Genomic DNA, 6317 nt, shown 5'->3' with positions numbered 1-6317 from the left:
AAATATCACGCACTAGATGGAACAATAGTTAGGGAAGGCACAGAGTCGTCTTCACTCTTAATCACGGTTTTCACCGGGGATATCACCACAAGGGGTTACATGAGTGGCAAAAGTTTGCTTTGCAGATTGGGGCGGAGTATGACACTATTGCACAGGTTTTTTTTTTGCATGTTTAAAGAAAAATTATGAATAAAGTTTATTTCCTAACATGTCCCAGCTACGCTACCTGCTTTTGGTCCATACCTCCAAACCTGTCCTATCCATGTATCAGTCTAACTTTTTCTTAAATGTTGGGATGGTCCCTGCCTCAACTACCTCCTCTGGCAGCTTGTTCCATACACCCATCACCCTTTGTGTGGATAAAGTTACCCCTTAAAAAGTTACCTCTTAAAAATACTTCATACAAAAAACATTGAAATCATACTTCTACAGTGCACTAAAACATGATTTTAATACATCAAATTTCAAAAAGTTCCTACCCTTCTTCCACACCCTCTCCCCACTCGGTTGCTCCACTCCCTCACCGGGTACCCCCAAGGCCAGTGATCAGTGATCGCACAGCCTCCCCCCTTTCAAAAACGCTCCTATCCAATTTAAAGCATATATATTGCATTCAAGTGTAAGTTATAAGACTCGCTACAATATGCACCATATGTCTATGTAGGTACTGCCGGACATGTTAGAAGCTGCATTAAGACTAGCTTCAAAATCGAAGGAAAGAGAAAACATTCATCATCACTATGTAGTAGCTAATGAAACATAATGTTGATGAGAAATAATAATTTGAATGGTCATGCTTTGTGTGGTGAAATAACTCATTTTATTCATGTTAATAAAATGTTTGATCCAATGAACGGTAGGATTGTCCCTGAACTGTATGCAAAAAACAGAATTTCACTGTGCTTCGGTACATGTGACAATAAAGTACCATTGTACCATAAAATTAGTTATAACCACTGGGTGGCAGAAGAGACTCGTTATAAACTAAATGCGTTAACATTTAAGGAGCCTTTTAAAAGATTGAGCACGGCAGTGATAAAATATCGGCAAATCAGATAAAGTATTCATTGTTTCCCCTTTCAAGGATACTTAAAGCAGCCTTTTATGGTAACTGAGAAAGCAGTGAAAATGGTTCATTTGGACTCCTGGCCTCTTAAACAGCTGATTTTGGCATATGATAACGTCTGCAATTAAAACGGCCTGCAGAATGCAGGCCCAATACACAGCTGCGTCTGGTGCACTGGCTGACACTGAATCTGGCTCCTTGCATTTGCAATCTGGGAACAATTTTCTTTTGTTCAACTTGTGCCAGAATTGAACTGATTGTCACTAAAGACTTTACTTGGTAGAACTGGACTATTTGAAGAAAACCCTACATGTTGAGAAAGTTGTGACTAACACAGTAACATGCACTAAACATACATTAAGACATTGCAATTAATCTATGCAGACTATTTTATGTTTGAAGAATATTGCTACCTAAGATGGTGTATTGGAAGCTCAGAATGAAATTAGGCCATGCTTACAGCCTTTCAATGGGCTCTGGTGAGCTTTACCATCAAAGCAGTATCTGCTAATTGCTTGGCATTACCCACATTGCTGCTATGGTTCTTCACATACAGCATAGTGCAGCCATGGTGGTTACTCTTAGAACATCTCCAAAACTGACAACATCTACCAGTGAGAAAGACAAGGGCTTCAGGTGTACGTGAACATCACCATGTACAATCATGTAAAAAGAAAGAAAAGTCTGAAGAAGGGTCTCAACCCGAAATGTCACCTGTCCTTGTTCTCCCGAGATGCAACCTGACCTGTTGAGTTACTCCAGCTCAGATGACACACATCTTTGAGCTCTAAGCTATTACATTAAAGCATACCAGAAAATACTTCAATATCTTCATGACAAAGTTTCTATCAATCTGTCCCTCCCCTTACCCCTCTACCCTTGTACCATACATCAATTCAACAGAAATCGTAGAAATTGTAGTCCATTTTCTTATCTTGGAAGCGACCCTTCAGAGAAGGCTGGCATTAACTACTGCCTTCAATGCAGCAGCACACTCTTTGTTTATTGACAATAGACAATAGGTGCAGGAGTAAGCCATTCGGCCCTTCGAGCCAGCACCGCCATTCAATGTGATCATGGCTGATCATCTCCAATCAGTACCACGTTCCTGCCTTCTCCCCATATCCCCTGACTCCGCTATCTTTAAGAGCCCTATCTAGCTCTCTCTGGAAACTATCCAGAGAACCGGCCTCCACCACCCTCTGAGGCAGAGAGTTCCACAGACTCACAATTCTCTGAGTGAAAAAGTCTTTCCTCATCTCCATTCTAAATAGCTTACTCCGTATTCTTAAACGGTGGCCCCTGGTTCTGGACTCCCCCAACATCAGGAACATGTTTCCTGCCTCTAGAGTGTCCAAACCCTTAATAATCTTATATGTTTCTATAAGATCCCCTCATCCTTCCAAATTCCAGAGTATACAAGCCCAACCGCTCCATTCTCTCAGCATATGACAGTCCCGCCATCCCGAAGATTAATCTTGTAAATCTACCCTGCACTCCCTCAATAGCAAGAATGTCCTTCCTCAAATTAGGGGACCAAAACTGCACACAGTACTCCAGGTGTGGTCTTATTAGGGCTCTGTACAACTGCAGAAGGACCTCTTTGCTCCTATACTCGACTCCTCTTGGTATGAAGGCCAACATGCCATTCGCTTTCTTCACTGCCTGCTGAATCTGCATGCTTACTTTCATTGACTGATGAACAAGGACCCCCCAGATCCTGTTGTACTTCCCCTTTTCCCAACTTGAGACCATTTAGATAATAATCTGTTTTCCTGTTTTTGCTACCAAAGTGGATAACCTCACATTTATCCACATTAAACTGCATCAGCCATGCATCTGCCCACTCACCCAACCTGTCCAAATCACCCTGCATTCTCATAGCATCCTCCTCACAGTTCACACTGCCACCCAGCTTTGTGTCATCTGCAAATTTGCTAATGTTATTTTGAATCCATTCATCTAAATCATTGATGTATATTGTAAATAGCTGCGGTCCCAGCACCGAGCCTTGCGGTACCCCACTAGTCACTGCTTGCCATTCTGAAAGTTACCCGTTAATCCCTTCTCTTTATTTCCTGTCTGCCAACCAATTTTCTATCCATGTCAGCACTCTACCCCCAATACCATGTGCTCTAATTTAGTCCACTAATTTCCTATGTGGGACCTTATCAAATGCTTTCTGAAAGTCCAGGTACACTACATCCACTGGCTCTCCCTTGTCCATTTTCCCAGTTACATCCTCAAAAAATTCCAGAAGATTAGTCAAGCATGATTTCTCCTTCGTAAATCCATGCTGACTCGGACCGATCCTGTTACTGCTATCCAAATGTGCCGCTATTTCATCTTTAATGATTGACTCCAGCATCTTCCCCACCACCGATGTCAGGCTAACTGGTCTATAATTCCCTGTTTTCACTCTCCCACCTTACTTAAAAAGTGGAATAACATTAGCTACCCTCCAATTCACAGGAACTGATCCTGAATCTATAGAACATTGGAAAATGATCATCAATGCATCCACGATTTCTAGAGTCACTTCCTTATGTACCCTGGGATGCAGATATTGAAGAATAGGGTATTTGAAGAATAACACATCGGACATGACATAAACCTCTTGGTCTACAATGAAGCCGTTATCTTAACCCTGATATATGCTGCTGAGATCAGGACTCTTTGCAGCGTGTAATACAAAAAAATATCACCATCACATAATCCTCCAACTTCACTGGAAGGATGTGAATTAACGTCCCCAGTATTGAGGCTCTGGTTATATTCATGCAGTTTGTGTTAACATCGGAATCCTGAATCGGGTACTCTGTTTTGTGCTCTACGCTGGGAAAAGATTACCAGAAAGGATAGAAAAATGTTTTCAGGATATGCTCAAAGCTTCATTGAAGAAAGGCAGTATACCCACTGTCTCTTGGTAAACTCCGGTCTAGGTATAACCATTGAAAGTAGAGAAGGAGCATTTGGGAAAGTTTTGGGAACACATAGAAGCCCTGTTTAAGGCACAGAAGAAGCACACCATTTCACAAACTATCTATCTGGGCTTTATGTTGAGTACCCCTCTGACTCATCTGTTGGCTCCTACATTGGCCTTATTAGGCACCTCAGAATCCACATAACTAGAGCGTAGGTTCTAGGTTAGGACATTTTTTGACCGTAAATGTAAGATTTATTTGTAATCATTCTTCAAATTATTATTGGTACAGTATTTGCAAAATGTCAGCAATTTTAATCCTCTTTGTTCATGGTTATTTCTGAGTTCTGACTGAAATAAACAAGATCACACTTCCACATATTTAAAAATATTTAAAGTTTAAGTAAAGCAAGATCTTTGTGTAGCCTGTGTTTACAAAAATAATCCTTATAAATAGTAACAATGTTAAATTGGTAAGCAACTGAGTTCTATTGGTGCCTTTATGAACCATAAAACATTGATTTTAACCAACATATTAACATTGTCTGGACATGAGAAAGGGTGTTTGGCTTTGGGGGAGCAATAATCCTAATCATTTTGTTTCTGTCTGGAAATTTTGCCATTGGAGTTTAAATTTTACTTCAACAATGTTCCATCACTCTTGTTTTGAAATACTTGCTGGACAGTAATTCATAATACTTAGTGATTTTACAGTTGGCAAGTGTTTTGTAAAATACCTTCAGAGTTGACTGCAGTAAGACGATCAGCTTTAGCATAAAAGGCAGAGAATAATGAAAATATTACTGTAGACATTTTGAACAACAAATGCTTTCGTTTAGCTATATATTTATTGTATTAGAATTATCTGTATTCTATTCCTTAGTTTGTGAATATTAAAGGTGGCAGATGTGATAGAAAGGGCACAGAAAGATATTCGGAGTGATTTTCTTTATTCGTGATTTGATGATAATAGAACAAGAAAACCTGATGATAATAGAACAAGAAAAATATTACCAATTAGACATTGAAGTTACGTTTGTAATAGTGCCCCCCTTTCCATGTTATGTTCCTCTTTTCTCTCTATCTCTTTACCTATGTGCAGTGTAGGAGACTGGTAGATTTTCCAGAAAATACCTATTAATTTGGCAATTGTTTTCTTGACAATGCACACTGCAAATTTGGAAAGTGGGGAAAGGAATAGCAGATGCTGGTTGACCTGCTGAGTTCCTCCAGCAGCTTGTTGTTTGCTCCAGATCCCAGCATCTGCAGGTCCTTGTGTCTCCAAGGAAGGGTTTTCAACACAAAATGTTAACTCTTTCTCTTTCCAATATGCTTTCTGACCTGCTGAGTATTTCCTACATTTTCAACTCCTAATAAAGGACTTAAACATTGTCTCAGCTAAGATCAGGATGTCATCAGGCCTTGGACCTGGTCCAAACAGCTTTACATAGATTAAGGCTAGAACTTGAACAGCACCTGAGAAGATGGGCCATTTTTGTTCTAGCATTCATTTCACTATTGGGGTTTGCCCTCGCAGAGAAAATCAGTTGTAATTCATGGGCGGAGGAGTTGAGGATTGTTGGATCGTGAGCATTGCAGATCCTCTGGACCATAACACATTTAGTGGCATTGGTCAGTGACTATATCTTTAGGTGGCACCAAGCTCTGTAATTCTCTGTTAAACATTTCTTTTCCCCTTTAAGTTACATCTTGAAACCTATCCCTTTGAACAGACTTTTGTACATCTGCCTTAAAATTTTGTGTGGCTCAGTTATAAATTCTGTTCCAATGAAGTTGTTTTTTTATAATTATAAAGTTATATAAATGCAAGTTGCCTTAATTGAACTGGGAAAGAATTTTCTGATGGAAGAAGTAAATAACCATGGAATTGATTAAACCTTGTGTTGTGCTTGTTTTCTCAACACTCTGACTAATCCAGGCCGCTAGCATAGCTGTGATTGTTGTTTGATCCTTTCCACTGTTTAAACCGTACAGCTGTAAAATAAAAACCTGAAAACACTGTCTTTTTGAAACAGGATCAAAAAATTGCTGGAAATTCATGTCAAAAGCTCAAAAGTAACAAACGAATGGGGAATTGTGGCTCATTTGGTTAGAAGCTTTCAGTGTTAAATTTCTTATTTTTACAAAAGGCTGTATATAAATTGTCTTGAGGTTTGGAATTAACAGAATGGTGTTGATTTAATGTAGGATGGGTTAGTGCAGAGCAAGAAAGGAAACTCTCAGAGGAAGACGGTACGTGGTTTGAGACATTTTGGCATGCAGGCCTCATTCGAACAAAGCAAATAGTTTTCATTGCCAGAACTAATG

The sequence above is a fragment of the Amblyraja radiata genome, chromosome 28 (genome assembly GCF_010909765.2).
Source record: "Amblyraja radiata isolate CabotCenter1 chromosome 28, sAmbRad1.1.pri, whole genome shotgun sequence".
Lineage (NCBI taxonomy): Eukaryota > Metazoa > Chordata > Chondrichthyes > Rajiformes > Rajidae > Amblyraja > Amblyraja radiata.
The sequence above is the reverse complement of the archived record's forward strand: the minus strand, read 5'-3'. Positions refer to the sequence as shown.